The 15397-nt window shown below is 35.2% G+C and overlaps 1 protein-coding gene, 1 long non-coding RNA gene and 1 pseudogene across 2 annotated transcripts in view; all 3 read left to right on the plus strand.

Annotated features, from left to right (window-relative positions):
• Positions 1-427, plus strand: part of LOC101884995 (uncharacterized) — a 32943-nt gene extending 32516 nt beyond the window's left edge. The window contains exon 10 of the mRNA XM_087286600.1: positions 184-427. The gene's annotated coding sequence lies outside the window, so the exon portion shown is untranslated. The remainder of the gene's footprint in view (positions 1-183) is intronic.
• LOC147833274 (uncharacterized) overlaps positions 1-15397 on the plus strand; it is a 331056-nt gene that overhangs the window by 33902 nt on the left and 281757 nt on the right. The window lies entirely within an intron of this gene.
• On the plus strand, positions 5244-13663 carry LOC147833275 (uncharacterized; annotated as a pseudogene).

Raw genomic sequence — 15397 nt, forward strand, 5'->3', positions numbered from 1 at the left:
GCCAGACTCCGCCCATTGATTGGCGCAAGCCATTCTCTAATAAGTATATAAAATATACTTTCAAACTCGCCTTAAATGGCAACGCTTTAAACATTAAATGTTCACGTCTGCTAAACAGACACATAATACATAAAACATTAAACACATACATACAACCATTAACACATCTTTTCTGTAAAACAGGACAAACACCAACGCTGGTTATACCCACAGACAACACTTGGTACAGTCGGACGTTCCATCACTTTGCTCGGCTTGGCCGCTCTCGCGCTGAAGTCCAACCCCCCTAAACAAACAGACAAACAAACAAGACACGAAGACAGTGGGGGACTAAAGGGGAGAAATTAAACTGTGGAAGGATGACGGAATGCCAATGATATGGTGCGTGCATTCATCAATATCACCGCTGAAGGAGGAAGGAAAGAAGGTAAGTGGTGTGTGTGTGTGTGTGTGTGTGTGTGTGTGTGTGTGTGTGTGTGTGTGTGTGTGTATATGTGTACCGGTGAAAAGATGCTCTGGCTGTTTCCTAAGCAGTTGCTCATGTAAACTTTGCTTATAGAAAGATGGATAAGAATAGACAGATAACATATGACAGAGAAAGATAAAAAATAATTGATGGTGGTTACATATGTACAGCTGAAGTCTTTTGTCTGTGCCTTGATGACAGTACATATTATTTTTCAAGATACTAGTATTCAGCTTAAGGTGCAAATTAAAGACTTAGGTTATTTTGTTAACTAGGCAAATTAGGTTATTTAGGCAAGTAATTGGATAACTGGTTTGTTTTGTAGCCAGTAGAAAAAAATATATAATTATTTCTTGAGGGGGCTAATATTATTGTTATTAAAATTGTTTAAAAAACTGCTTTTATTGCATGCAACTAAACTAAAAGAAATACAACTTTCATCAGAAGATAAAATGTTATAGGAAATACAGTGAAAATATCCTTTGTCTGGTCAGCTTTACTTGGAAAATATTTGAAAGAATTAAGAAAAAACAATCACACGAAGGGTAATAATTTTATTACAAAAATCACACAGATGTGTATTAAGTGTGTGTTTTTAGTTTAGATGTGTACGATTGGTCTATGTAAACTGCATAACTTGCATAACTTTTTTTTTTTTTTTTACAGTTGAAACCAATAAGGATGACCTCAACAGGAGAGAGCCTCCAAGTCCCAGTACTAGATGCAGTTAAAGGCACTTGTGCGATTATTTTCAATTATCAAGTAGTAGAGCTGTGAAATTAATAAAATTTAGATTTAGACCTTCAAAGATTATAAAAAAGTTTTGAGATAAAACAATTTTCAAATCCTGCCTCTTTTCCAGCAGTCTGTATTTGTTCCTCTTCAAAGCTGATTTTACCGATTGATTGAAACTGAGCTTTGCATATTAACAAATGTGTGTTTATCTATCTTTCCATCCATCCATCATCTGTCTGTCTCTCTCTCTCTGTCAATCACAATGAGTACAGTAGCAAATATACCCCTTAATAGGGTATATGCCGAGCTAGTGTTGTTCCCATACTGATAAACTTCCGGTGACCTGTTATTGTGAGTTTTTTTTTCCATTTTATAAGTTTCTTTTTACATAATCGATGTTGTAATGTCTTTAAAATACATTCAATTAAACAGACTTTGGCATGCATTTAGCCATTTACTCGCATGCGCCCGTCAGAATCGGCAGGCTAGCACAAAAGCTCCATTGAATATACTGGGGCTCAAATAAATGCTCATATTATAAAGATATGATGGGGGAAATGTAACTTAATGCAGTGCTTCTTGTACAATCTGAGACCCACTTTATATCGCATATCACTCAGCTAGTGGAGATCGCTGATTTTTAAAGAAAACAGACCCTAAACAAGCTGATTTTGCGCTGACATACAGTTCACCGGAAGCATCTATCCTAGGTTACTGGCAAATTAAAAGTCCTATTAGCATGCTTCAGCTTAACCATACTTACACCAACAAGTTCATCTTTTGCTGAACTATTCATTATAAAAGTATCAAGCTTGACTTTGTCTATAAACTGTTATGTAGGACATTACTTTCAATTAGTTTGTGTGTAAATCATTTAAAATAGCACTTTTAGTAATGTTAACTTATCTGATTTATTTCCTCATTTATCCTCATTAATCTTCTGTCTTTTCTTGTTAAGGTCTTTGAACAAAAGTTTGTGAAGGAAGTACTTGAGGTCATTGGGGTGTCCAAAGAATGAGATGGCTTGTCCCTTCCTACTGAAGGCTTTAAAGAGTACATGCTTTGCAAGGACATCAGCAATTACAATTAACAGAAAATGTTAGGGTGGTGTAAGGTTAGGGTGATTTTTTTTTCTTTACATTTGTTTTCAATATTTGATTAGTTAACTTTTATATTTTAAATTTAAAAAGTTTTAAAAAGAATAAAGGAAACAATGAAAAGTAAATTTTTCGTTTGTTCTTTTTTGTTCATGAAAAAACTACATTTAAAATTATTAGAAATACATATGTTTTTTATTTTTAAAAAAATATGTAATATTTATTTTTTGTCTCAAAAAAACAAAACTGCAATGAATTTAAACAGAAAAACTTTTTTAAGTTAAAGCAGTATTATGCTTTTTTTGTCTTTTGCATCAGCATTTTATACTTGCCTGTGTTTTCTCGGTCCGTGTACGTTGCATTCAGTCGATTTTTGATCTTAAACGAAATGTAAAAAAAACGAGGAAACGGCCGTTTTTCATTTTTTCATTTGCCCACAGAGAAATTAAACAACTGATTTTAGCTCAATTTTTGGTTTAGGATAGGAAAACGGATAAATGACTTTAAATTTCATTATCCACATGTAGGCGGTTCTGAAACGCCCATTTCCTCTGATTGGTCAATCAAATCTGAGCTCCTGACGTCGCCCTCAAAATAATAGTCCTCGTCCTTAGCGGATCAGCACCCAGACATTTAAATATTATTATTTGATTATACATATGCATATTAGCAGTGTTATGAGACATTTATGATTACAATTTATCATTACTATTATAGTTCGCCGCCAAATTTGCTGCTTTGCACCTGATGCTCAGCAAAAGATTTGCGAGCAACACTTGGTTTGCACGATTGTTTCCAAGCTAGGCCTATATAATAGTAATAATAATAATAATTATTATTGTAGTGTTTTTTTAATGTATAGTTTTTATTTTTATAGTTGTTTGCAGGGCCAGAATAAGAGTTCATTGGAACACACACACACATTTTCTCTCACGCAACAAGCCTTCCTTTCGAGACTTTTGCTGGATTAATGTCGAGAACGCAGTAAAATATCTGTAAATAACCAGTTTTCCGTATTATGTGATTCATGTTTTTATTTTTTTATTATTTATTTATTTATTTATATTATGCTACAAAAACTTTGTAATAAACTGTCAGTGCATTTTCTGCTATTTTACAGATTCATTTATCTATAGCCTATATTATTTCTTAAACATTATATTATTTCAAAAGTCCACAGAGGAGAGATTAAGATCCCATAATGCAATCCACAACCATAAATAAACGGCAAACACATACGGAAACTGTTAACAGATATTTTTAAGGTGTAGCCTTGCCAGGAGGTTATGAGTGTGCAATACACAGGCTTGGCCCTATAGTCTGTGTTACATGGCCTTTTATATAAATAAGATCTATTTAGTTCAGTTCAGCTGGACATCTTACTACAGCTAGGCGCCGCGCTTCTCTTCAGCAGCAGCTGCTAGAGTGACGAGAATGATGCAAGTGTCGGACCCAACAGGCATAGAGAACGATGATCTTTAATTTTTTTCGTTTAAAATAACTGTTTAATATACATAATACACTAAATGTACGTATCATTTGAACCACATACTAGAACATAGCCCTATGCATGATACATTCATTGCGTATGCATAAATTATATAAAAACAGAAATTAGCAGAATAATTATTTAACAAATCCGAGCTCCTGACCTCTCCCTCAAAATAATAGTCCTGTAGTCCTCTGCGGATCAGCACCCAGGCATTTAATTATTATATTTGATTTTTATATATATATATATATATATATATATATATATATATATATATATATATATATATATTAGACATTTATCATTACAATTTATCATTAAAAAAGTTATAGTTCGCAGCCATATTTGCTGCTATGCACCTGATGCTGAGCAAGATTTCCGAGCAGCACCTGGTTTTCACGATAGATTCACGATTGTGATCTGCACTGAGGAAAAGGCAGATGGTCCAGACATAATTCGTAAAATAATGACTTTAAAATGTAAATGTTTGTAATACAGAAATTACAGTGAGCATAGGCCTATAATTAAATTCTTATTAGCGAAACAATTCATCCACAGCACTGTATAGCAGACCGGCACGAACAAAAATATACACTTCATATAGGCTTTTTTTGTTGGAAAGATGATTTTTTTTTTTGAACGAATTTCGTTTGGTATAATTTTTTATAATTAAGTTATATTCATTTTAATGTATTTTTTTGTTGGCCAGTTAACTACAAAACAACAATATTTGAGGTCCGCTATATAGGCCTGGCTTCAGTGCCAAAACACAAAATGTTTTGTTAAATAAAATAATAATATAAATAAAATTTAAGTGAAATATTCAGTTTCAGAGTAGCCTATATTAAACTGTATTGGCTATTAATGTCAAAATCATCTATTGCGACTGTCAGTTTTGATTTAATTCCGTGATTTAGCTGAGCCAGGACAGCATTTGCATAACCAATGACTGATCCTATCACCTGATCCACCCAATTAAATAAAAATGTAGACTTTAGCACTTAAAAAATACTTCCATATAGGCTATGTGACTCTTGCGAATTCACTGAGTAAACTGCTGAGCTCTACAGTAAATATATAAATATATATATATATATATAAATTTGTTGTTTTGAAATAGATTTCTTTGTTATTGAAAAAAGCCAGAGAGAATAGTATAAAATTAATTTTGACATTCAGTGTTTGGAAATCAGCCATATGGCCAAGTGAAATATTTCATTAATGTTCGGCTGAATTTAAGCTTTCGTCCTTACAACATGTACGCATATCCATCCATCTCTCTCTCTCTAGGCTATATATATATATATATATATATATATATATATATATATATATATATATATATATATACGCACACACACATATAAAGAGAGAGTTGGCCCCCCAGCCACCAAAGCAGATCACTAGTATCCTGAAGCTGCTGCCCAGCTGTTTCCAAGGTGATGAGGAGGAGATGGAGAGGATGCGGGAGGATCTCCTGGAGGAGGTCCAGAGAGACTATGAATTCAGTCTCCACAAGAGCATCGTCGATAATATTCTGCTAGATCCAGCTGAGCGAGAGCGTCTCTCCATCTCTGCTGTTCCCCACCAGTTCCCATCCCGTGTGATTCGTACACCGCTTCCCTGGTCAGAAAGCTACCAGGAGGCTCACAGCTGGCAGACCGAGAACCTCTTAACTGTCAACCCTATGCTTTTCCACTTAGAGGACCTCTGGATGAGCAGCTTCTCGTCTCTGCGGTTTGTGAATTCGGACAGTTTGCTCTCTGCTGATCTTCCACTCCTCCCAGGAGAGTTTGAGGACACACTCGCCCATGGTGAAATGGAACTGCATTTCTACTGTCCATCTTGTACAGAGTATATTGGAGAAACTTGTGAGGGTGTTTGTAGGAATAACAACTGCAAATTCAAGTATAATTTGACCACTTGCAAGAAAAATAGAAACTTGTTTCTTTTTTTTTATGGAAATCAAATGCGGCAAACAATCTGCTTGTTAAGTGTGACGTCAAGAAAAGTGGCTTCCAGGTCCAAGCGCTCTAGTCAACTGTAAGGGGAGACTCATGAAATGGTAATTATAAATGTTTACAAAATTATTTAATACTTAGATTTTTGTGTACACTATGACTTTTATATAAAATTAACTTTAATGTGTGATATGAAATAAAAGTGATCATAAACAAATAATTTCTCTACTCAAATGAGTGGCGGCTTGGACCCAGAAACAGAATTGCATACGTCACCAACACGTCATCACTTATCAAGCAGATCCTCAAAAACAGCATAAGTGAGTCAGATCTAACTCTTCTTTAGAACTATGGTAGTGTTCCAGTTTTTGAGTCATCAGGGTATTCTATTTGGCCTTTACAATGTGTTCTACTGCCATCTGTAATTAGAAAAAAAATAATTGCATAGCATTATGGTTTGGACGGTCATCATAAATTATGACTACAATGTTCACTCCTGTCACTGAGGAAGCTAAGATGTTTTACACACAGGGCGCTTCATCTTGCAAAATCCAATCACAAATACACAAGCTACCTCCTGAACATTTTTACTTACCAGTGCTTATGATGCAGCGGCACGGCACAGGCTGAAAAATTCCATTCAGTTTAATGGGAAATTTGGCTGTGATTGGTTCCTCCATCCTGGCGAAATGGTTGAGAAAGGAGCTGGGATGGTTTGTGTATATCCATTCAGTATCCCTGATCCAAGGACATAAGGCAAGTGGGAGGTTGATGCTATTGCTGCAAATAGTACTCCTGTAAATGGTGTCCTTGGGCTTTGTCAGCTTTCGTTCTTGCCATAGTTCACATAGCAGTGTTTCCTTTAGGATTTTTTTCCAGCTGTGGCGGCATGACTGTTTTTTTTTTTTTTTTTTTTACACAGATCTACCAACTACCTGTGGCGTTATTTCAAATGGCAAATGTGAGCGCAGTATTAGAAGTTGAGATCGCATTAATGTAATAGCCTACAGCATCCAGATCTCTTTGCTGGCGCGCCGATTTCCTCTGCTCGTGCACAAAACTTCTTGCACGCCCCTCAAATATAAGGCGCTTCAAGAGCGCGCAGATCTTCTTGTGCGTTCTCAAATAAACGCTGCTGAAGTGTGATTTATTGCATTTATGTAGCGAGTATGTCTTATTTATTAGATTTGCTAGGAATATTTATGAATGTCTCCAATACCTACAGAGCGGTATTAATGCATCCTGAAGTAAAGTGAAAGGGCTATACGTCGTGTTTGCTGTCCTCACATCACACACCAGTCTGTCAGCCAGTCAGTCAGTCAGTACATCACCTTGAAGGTTTAAACAAATGACGCACAGCACTATTACGGTAACAGATAAGTTTGCGCTGTTATAATTAACTTTCACCTTATAGGTTTTGGTGCGATTATTACCCGCTATTAAAAAATAGAATGTTTTGAATGAGAAGCTGTAATGTAGCCGTGGCGGGATGAATTTTGTCGTGGCATCTGGCACTTTCAGTGGGTATGTTTACATGGACACCAATACTCTGATTTTAATATGATTAAGACAATACTCTGATCAAGAGTCCACGTAAACAGTGATTTTTTTGATTATCACCACAGACACAAACTCCAGAGGAAACATTTATAGGTTCGTGACACAATGACATTGATGGATCTATGTGCTATAACATGTAACTGGGAATCATAAATGTAACATTCAAAAAGCAACTCATGTAAACAACTGAATCATATTACTGTCTTATTCAGATTAAAACAAATCGTTAGATCACTGATGTCCATGTTAAAGTAGTCACAAGCCCCAAAATCAGATAAAAAGGTGTTCACTAATTTTAATGACAGCATTTCCACAGGTTAGCAGTAAGCTAATGTAATGTTAATAGCATAATGCAATTTAGAAATATATTAATGCAGTTCATATATATAAAATATGAATTGATGGTTACTTTAAATTAATATAAACATATATTTACATTGTTCAATTATAATGATTAAAATATATATTTTTTGACGAATAATATTGTGGCTAAAAATGATCGGTTCATGGACCATTTTGGCACAGGTACTGTTCTACAATAATCGATTCAGCTCCAGTATCGAAATAACTCTGAACAATACCCAACCCTATTCTGTGAGGTAAACTTAAAACTCTCTATAATATAACTGAGATGTGCGCATAAGTTTTTATGGTTTTATGTCAAGAGGGTGACTGCATAAGTAAAGTAAACTGCACACACTTGATGATGTAATGCGTGGACGAGTCTCACAGCGCAAGGCATACCTAAACTTTTAAATGTCCAAGCTTAATTAGTCATTATTAAGGTCTATCGATTAAGGGGTTATTGACAATCGATCATCAAGTAACCATTAGGATCCCTAATTAAAATAGCCTTTACTTTAAAGAATATTTCACCCTAAATTCACTACACTCACCATTAAAAGGTTAGTTCATCCAAAACTGAACCTTCTGTGATTATTAACCCACCTTGTACTTGTTCCAAACCTGTTTTATTTATTAATTTATTTTTTATATAACTTGTAGGTAATGTTTTTGGTTGTTGATAACTTAAACATTAAATGCTTAATTTAAGATTGTTCTTTTGTTTATTATTTAAATTGTCAGACAGCTAAAACATTTCGCAAAATTTGTTAATTCAGCTGTACAATGCAATTGGATGCTATAGTCCAATAAAAGTGATAGATATAAATTTAGTGATAGATATATATATATATTTTTGCTATATAGCCCAATAAAAGCAATTAAGCAATAAAATACCTCCTCTGTAACATCGTAACATTTCAGCACTCTAAATAGGCCTAGGTACATACACTTAGCCTTTAAATTGGCCAACACACCAATGAAAAGAAGTCTTTCTTAACAAAATGATGATGAGTATTTGGCAATGACGAAATTAAGATAAAGGCTCCGAAGGATTTGTTTCGCCACTTCTCTTCAAAATCTGGCCAAAGGCGACCATGAAGCTCAATAATAAAATAATAGCCTAATCCAATATTAGCCTGTTTACTCTGTCTACATTATGATTTTATGGTTTAATCCATATTTATTTAAAACTTTAAAATTCTTTACGCACCAAGATTAGGCTATGTGTTTTTGTAGAGGAACATTATTGAATCAACTGGCTTTAGCGCAGTCCTGCGCTAAGGATGGTGCGTCCAGCAGCACCAAACACCCTTTTACTACTGCTGCTACAGTCCGAGATTCAGAGTTCTGATCTGGCTAATTTTGCAAGTTTTTGGTAGGATTGTTTGTTCATCTTCTACCAGCCAGGAACATCCATTTCATTTTCCATTACAGCAGTTTCAATGTAGCGAGTGACCTCGCCTTTGTATGAGCGACCGCCGAAATACCTTGGAGGCAAGAATGACTGTTCCTTCTGAACTGGTGACTTGCTTGCCCGAAGTCGAAATTCACTCTTTTTGACTGGTCATTTGTTTTTTCATTTCATTTGTTTCTCCTTTGCAGGGATGTTTTAATGTTGTAACAAACAATTGGATTACTTTCTCGCGCTAATCGAAATGCATCACATGACTGTTCATTTACCTACTGCGCAAGCCAAGCCCGGTCCGACCCCATCTAAAATTATAGAAAACAAACCCGAACCTGTCGGGTCCCGTTGGGTTCGGGCAAAGATCTTTAGCTCTAATCACTGGGAAACATCCGTACACACTCATTCACACACAGACACTACAGACAATTTAACTTACTGTTGGAAAATAGGAATCATTTTTTTATTATTATTTTTGTCTCTTTTTCTTTTAATCAAACAATTATTTGTATTGGTCATGTTAGGGTCATATATTAACTGAACTTCTACGGTTGTGTGTGAGTGCTGTGCATACTAATTAGCATTTTTGCAGAAGAAAATAGATGTGGGTCCAAAATTAAATTCAGCTCTGCAGAAACTTCCTGTCTGAAGAGAGGTGTTAAAATTGAACACAGAAAGTTGTATGCGTTTTTGTTGTGCAGAGAATTCGTAGAAAAAGAGGAAGTATGTCGAAAGTGCGGCCAATGGAGGACTGAACAATGAACTGAACTGACGTTACACCAAAACTCCACCTGTTAAGATCAGTTGTGTATATATGCTGGAGTCAGGAAATGTATGCTAGTTGCGAACCTCCTGAATGTAATTCCTGTATTGCATTGGGGTAAAGTAACCCAGAGCTCTGTCATCGAATTATTCATTTGTATCTAATAAATTACTAATATTTTTGGCATTGAAGATACCTACCCTGTACTTTCATTTTTTCTAGATAGCGGCAAGCTTCGGCATCAAGGAAGCTGGCAGAAGTCAAAAAGCTCCGTCTTCTGGAAATCGAGAAGTACAATAATCTTGTACACACCTGCAACATTGATTGTGGTGGAGCACTCTCTTACTGGAGAGTGCACTGTGTCTCAAATGTGGCCATGGGAGATTTATCGCATTGCTATGTCAGTTTTCAGATGTTTCAAAAGAATTTATTTACAATTCTGCTTAACATGAACGTAACAGTAATGTTTTTAGTTTATGGACATATTTTCATATATTAGTTAGATTTTACTTAGGGATGTGTTTGTAAAGACAAAACAAGGCAATGCTATTCTGCAATGTTTTCTCATGTGTACATATATGTGTTGTTGGTTCTTAGTAAACATTTCAGTGAAGAAGAAACTGCATGACCAAGTGATGCTGACAATGCGGCTGCAGGAGGAAAAGGGCATTTTGGTTTTGGAGATGGCACAGCACTGTGCATGGTTGCAGAGCCTGTTAGTTTTTCTCAGGAGCAAAATGACTGAGGAGGGTAGGTTTAATAAAAAAAAAACTGCCCAACAAAATGCAATTCATCCTGCCATGTAGATTTGAATGAGTCAAATTCCTTTACTCAACAACTTCTTTGGCCTCTTGAAGAAGTTGTTTATGTTGCAACCCCTGGAAAAGGGGAATTTATTGAATAATCATCAGACACGATGTCGAGCTGCTGTTTGCGTTGAATTGTATTAATGTTGTCACACAGTGCAGTTTTTCTTTGAGAATACGTAATTGACAAAAACATAAACAAATAAACACATTAATACATCAAATTACATCAATATATTTTGAACCCAGTGCTATAAATAGTACTTTGTCCATTCAGAACTATAATCAATCATTTCCTTGTGAAAATACTTTGTCAGTTCAAACAATGACCATCAACATTAACTGTTTTTCACATTTATGAACAAATGTGTCACTGATCATTTTCCATCATTTTAATCATAACATCTTTCATACAACACCCTCTATCAAATAACATTGACACAAAGCGTGTTTACTTTAACTTTAAACACCGATAATCAACACATCACTGTGGTTAGCATGTATTGCGGTTAGCATCGGTAATGCTATTATCTCTGCTTTAACCTTTCACCCATATTCACAAAACAACACGATCACATAATAATCCCTTTACCTCATTTATAGATATATTTAATATATTTCTGTGTATTTCATACCTGGAAAAAGGGAATTTATTTAATAATCATCATCAGACACAATCTCGTGCTGCTGTTCGCGTTGAGTTGTATTAACGTTGTCACACAGTGCTGTTAAACAACGCCTACTATGTGCAGCTCTATGATTCTATGATCTTGATTTCCCCCTAGCGGACTTTCCATGGATTACGTTTGTTATTTTCTCAGGCAGTTATTCAATGGGGTAAATGCCGAAGCATGCTAATAGGACTTTTAATTTGCCATTAACCTGGGTTAAGCGCTTCTGGCGAATTGAATGCCAATGCAAAATCCGGTGCGTTTAAGGTCTGTTTTATTTAAAAATCAGCGATCTCCACTAGCTGAGTGATATCCGATTTAAAGTGGGTCTCAAATTGTACAAGAAGCACTGCATTAAATTACATTTTTACGGAACCCCGGAAGGGACGTAGTGGGGGAGAAAAAAAATGGGTGGGTGAAAAAAAAATAATGGGTGAAAGAAAAAAAATGGGTGGGAGGAAAATATATATTTCTAAGTTTTTTGCGTTCTCTCGCAAAGTTTTGTGTTCCCTCGCAAAGATGTTTTGCGTTCCCTCGCAAAGATGTTTTGCATTATCTCACAAAGATGTTTTGCGTTCCCTCGCAAAGATGTTTTGCGTTCCCTCGCAAAGATGTTTTGCGTTCCCTCGCAAAGATGTTTTGCGTTATCTCGCAAAGATGTTTTGCGTTCCCTCGCAAAGATGTTTTGCGTTATCTCGCAAAGATGTTTTGCGTTCCCTCGCAAAGATGTTTTGCGTTATCTCACAAAGATGTTTTGCGTTCCCTCGCAAAGATGTTTTGCGTTCCCTCGCAAAGATGTTTTGCGTTATCTCGCAAAGATGTTTTGCGTTCCCTCGCAAAGATGTTTTGCGTTATCTCGCAAAGATGTTTTGCGTTATCTCGCAAAGATGTTTTGCGTTCTCTCGCAAAACTGTTTCTCCACAAACACTTCCTGTTCACTGCACTCACGTAAACCCTCCCGTTTTTGCCGAAATTCTCCCGTATTTTACCATTCTACCCTACTTTCTTTACATTACTGTGCGTATGCTACCTATGAACCAGTGAATTCATGTATAAGCGCTGACTGACAGACGAGCTTCGTACAATAAACTGATCCCAGATCAGCGTCTGTACACGACATTTACAGAGGAGCGGGTGTATGTTTAAACAGACAAATACACTGAATAATATGAAGTTTTTAAAGTAATGGACTGCTTTCATTATAGATCTGTGCATTCTTACAGAGACACCTCTGTTATCAAACTAAACAAAACATGAGATTCATTTGCTGCGCACTTGTTTGATAACAGAAGTGTCCCTTTAAATGGCGCGTACAGACGCTGATCTGGGATCAGTTTATTGTATGGAGCGCGTCTGTCAGTCAGCGCTTAAACATGCATTCACTGGTTCAGAGGTTGCAAAGTGAAAGGCGACAATCAGCGCACAGTAATGTAAAGAAAGTAGGGTAGAATGGTAAAATATGGGAGAATTTCAGCAAAAACGGGAGGGTTTACGTGAGTGCAGTGAACAGGAAGTGTTTGTGGAGAAACAGTTTTGCGAGAGAACGCAAAACATCTTTGCAAGATAACGCAAAACATCTTTGCGAGATAATGCAAAACATCTTTGCGAGGGAACGCAAAACATCTTTGCTAGGGAACGCAAAACTTTGCGAGAGAACGCAAAAAACTTAGAAATATATATTTTCCTCCCACCCGTTTTTTTCTTTCACCCATTATTTTTTTTTCACCCACCCATTTTTTTTCTCCTCCACTACGTCCCTTCCGGGGTTCCGTACATTTTCCCCCGCCATGTCTTTATTATATGAGCATTTATTTTACCCCACTATATTCAATGGAGCTTCTGCGTTAGCCTGCCGATTCTGACGGGCGCATGCGAGTAAACGTCTTTTTGTCTCGTTTTACGCTTGAGCAACTAAATAAATGCTAAAGTTTATTTAACTGAATGTATTTTAATGACATTATAACATCGATGCTGTAAAATAAACCGTATAAAAAGAGAAAAAGTTCACAATAACAGGTCACCGGAAGTGTATTAGCATGGGAACAGCACTAGCTTGGCATATACCCTATCGTATCGATTTTAACTCTTCTTTTTATTTACTTTTTAAATGAATCTAATTTATTTAATAGTATATTTTAATGATCATATTGATCTATAAAGCACTACACTAGTATAAGCCAATTTATTTTATTTTCACTGTCATATAACTTATTTTCAGTGGGAAATGAGGGACTTAGCTGTGTTTTAAGAAAAAGACTGTCAGAGGTCACAGAAAAAATGCAAGTTGTTCTCCAACAGTACAAGACTGCTTTAGGGCCAGAGGCCAAAAGATAAAAGAGGCCTCAGTAGTCCAGACACCAGGGAGGATAAGAAAGAAAACAGAAAACACTTAGGTAATTCACTTCACAATTCACATTATATATATATATATATATATATATATATATATATATATATATATATATATATATATATATATATATATAGTCAGCTTGTCAGAGTCATACACTGTAAGATGGTCAAAGTTTGGTAAGTAGAAAAGCAAAGATCAAAATTTATGTATTTGTGTCTGTATGGCATAAGATTTAAAAATGTCATTACCCATGGGCTGCTTATGTAGTACATGTGTTTCAAAGCTGGATAAACTTAATGTTAAATAAATGTTATTTATGTTATTATATAAAGAGAATATTCAATAGTCAATTTGTAATATTTATTAGCTACATAGATGGAATACCCATATTAATTTTTAAACATGAATTTTCATATTTTATTTAGTGCTTTGTACAGTTTGTTTATTTGAAAACAGCTGAGCTTCAACGTTTATCCTCTTGCCTTTTTGTTTTTCTGTATTTCCCCAGATGGATGCTACACAACAGACTTATTAATCATTAATTTTTTATTCACCCACACAACACTCGCGCAAACATACAAAATAAAATTCTCAAACATATTTACAGTTAGTTGTGTATATACATATATGCAAGTGATTTTGTGTGTGTATATGCATGAATTCTCAGTGTAAAAGGAAGTTATTTTTAATGTAAAAGTCCTTTGAGCATAAATGAACAATATCATTATTTGTCATGAATCAGGTTATTTCAAAGCTTAGGAAACAGAAGTAATGCAATTAATAGAGGAATTAAATCTGTTGAATAATTAAAATAGATTATGCTAATTCTAAAAAATTCTAAAGATAATGCTTAGAAATACTCCAGCAAAATTAAAGGTTTATTATGCAATTAAAATTATTAGAAAGCTATGGGTTTAATAAATATAAGGTTGCATAAGTAATTATTTAGAATAAAATATGTTTGTTTAATATTAGTTTTTTATGTTTGTCTTATTATTGGTGTCACTGTTCATCATGGGTTACGATTCACACGTATGTCCAGTAGGGAGCAGAAATGCACTTAAGTGGGTTTTCCTGTTATCAATAAACAGGCTAATGCACCAAAACGCTGGACTCTTTTTTGTATATGCTGAATAATTAACAAACAAAATGATTCCAAAATCTTGCAATTATGACATCCACATCGTAAATACATATAAAAATATATATATAATTGTGTAATGGTATGTTTGCATGCAGCAAGTTTAAAAGTATGTGCATGTGTTAATGTGGGTGTTTATGCGAGGATCGAGTTTATATGTATGCACACGTGTATGTGGGTGTAGCACATGTCAAGTATATATGTATATAAGCAAGTTTCATGTTGTTTTGAACATCCAATAGAACAGTTGTATATGCAAGCAATTTATAGGTGTATGTGTATGCGTTTTATGTATGTGTTGATAAGTGAAGTTTAAATCCTACACGACACCTCATATCAGCTGCATAAAACATGCTAGTGTAGTTGGCGGTTCATTTTGCTGTAGTGACCAGTGATAAATCAGGGACTAAGCCAAAGGAAAATGAACGAATAAATTAAGCTAATTATCTAATTAATTATGCTCTCACTTAAAGTTCTTTGGAGTTTTTTGGTTGTCTGGCAACTCGCCTTCGTAGGTGTTTATTTCTTAGTCAAGAATCTTGTTTAACTTATCCTCTGCTTTTTGGTCCATTATTTCATCCTGACACCATGACCCAAAGTGT

Source organism: Danio rerio, chromosome 16, assembly GCF_052040795.2.
Source record: "Danio rerio strain M-AB ecotype USA chromosome 16, GRCz13ab, whole genome shotgun sequence".
NCBI lineage: Eukaryota > Metazoa > Chordata > Actinopteri > Cypriniformes > Danionidae > Danio > Danio rerio.